Genomic DNA, 1,675 nt, shown 5'->3' on the forward strand with positions numbered 1-1,675 from the left:
TGTTGGGGTACTACCAGATGTTAGCATATTTTTAATTCAAATCATCAGGTTCAATTACATCACCAGGAAGGGCTGTTGTGTTCTTCCTGTATTTGAGCTATTAATAAAATATGTTTTTAATTTTCAAAATTGCTTGGCTTTGGAATGGGCCATTTCTCTGGGGAGTTGGAAATACAGGAAGGCAAGCAGCATACTTGGATCACTGAGGTTTTCTAAGACACACACTAAAATAAATTTTTATAACCATTTCCCCTTTGATACTTTACCTTATGTTGTCTGATATAACACTGACTTAAATTCACTCATTAGCACTGATGATGGCATTTTCGTTAGAGCACGTATGTCTGGTTAACGAACCCGATACCATTTTAAATCACCGTTAAGACAAAGAGAATACACGCACATGCATATGTCTCTGTGTGTGCACATGTAAAGACAGTCAGTTTTTTTCTACAACCTAAAACCTTTCTACTCCTGACTTGAAATCAAGGGAATAACCCTGTGGGAAGCATTCGCCCAAACCTGTGCACACATGTTCTGGCTGTGAAGTAACGGGGACATGGAAACCATTTTCCTTCCACAGCACATGGCTGAGTTAAGTCACATCTAGGCACAGGTTCCTGTGCTCTTCCACAGCCAGAGTAGTTCAGAGTGAAAGTCCGTCCCTAGTGTTCTACTTCTTAAATTCCAGTGACCTTATGGGCCAAAGGGAAAGAGAAACTAAGTTTTTCGGTATTAAAAGAGATAAATTCTGGAAGATGATTATTATTTAAATTATTTTTAAATGTACATATTGTTGTTATTAGAGTACCATTTTATTTTACTGCTTTGTTTGTTTGTTTGTTTAACGAATGTAAAGATTGTATTTCACATTAAGGAAACCAGAAAGCAATTTCATTAAAGTTTTTTTTTTCTTTTTTTACACAAGGCAACCCTCGGTTGACCTCACAGATTGCGAGGACCTTGTCAGCTTACAATCTCTTACTTTTTATTTTTTATGCTTACAACACCTGGTCTTCCTAGGTGGTCTCCCATCCAAGTACTAACCAGGCCCGACCCTGCTTAGCTTCTGAGATCAGACAGGGATCAGGCTTGTTCAGGGTAGCATGGCTGTAGACAATTTTACTGAAGTTTTAGATGAAAGGTAGTATATATATATAAAAAAAAAAAAACTGCATGGAACAAACCTCTAAGGCAGAGATGGCAAATAGGTGTTCTAATGAGTTCCAAATTTAATCAATTGGTAGTGACCATATGAAACACGGATTGTGAAGGAATATGAAGTGCTGTCCAGGTTTTGTGAGAATAAGAGTCATTCTTGATTAATGATGTCCGCTCTGGGCACAAAATTGGAAAGTGGCAGAACTTCTCTTATTTACTTACCAAGGCTATGAATGGTCAGTTTTTGTCAGTTCTTCTCAAGCACTCTCAATATTTTAAGTACACATTCAAAAACGAGCCTTACAAAGAAATAGTTCCAGATATTATAATAAAGGAGCATGAATTTATGAAAGTGAGATAAGGCACAACTGCCATGCCCACTACAGAAACATGGCAGATTTGGCCCTGGGCCTTTAATTCACCAACTGAAAAGGGAAAGCTTACTTACCAAATTCACAGTCCCTAAAATGAAAATAGAACATTTTTTTCAAGTAGCCTATGTATAGTCTTAATA

General features: G+C 37.2%; 1 pseudogene; it reads right to left on the reverse strand.

Moving 5' to 3' along the window:
* Nucleotides 1-998: 998 nt before the first annotated feature.
* LOC120587938 (uncharacterized) lies at nucleotides 999-1,118 on the reverse strand (annotated as a pseudogene).
* Between the last annotated feature and the right edge of the window lie 557 nt (nucleotides 1,119-1,675).

Source organism: Pteropus medius, unplaced genomic scaffold (assembly GCF_902729225.1).
Source record: "Pteropus medius unplaced genomic scaffold, Ma_sr-lr_union100, whole genome shotgun sequence".
Taxonomy (NCBI): Eukaryota; Metazoa; Chordata; class Mammalia; order Chiroptera; family Pteropodidae; genus Pteropus; species Pteropus medius.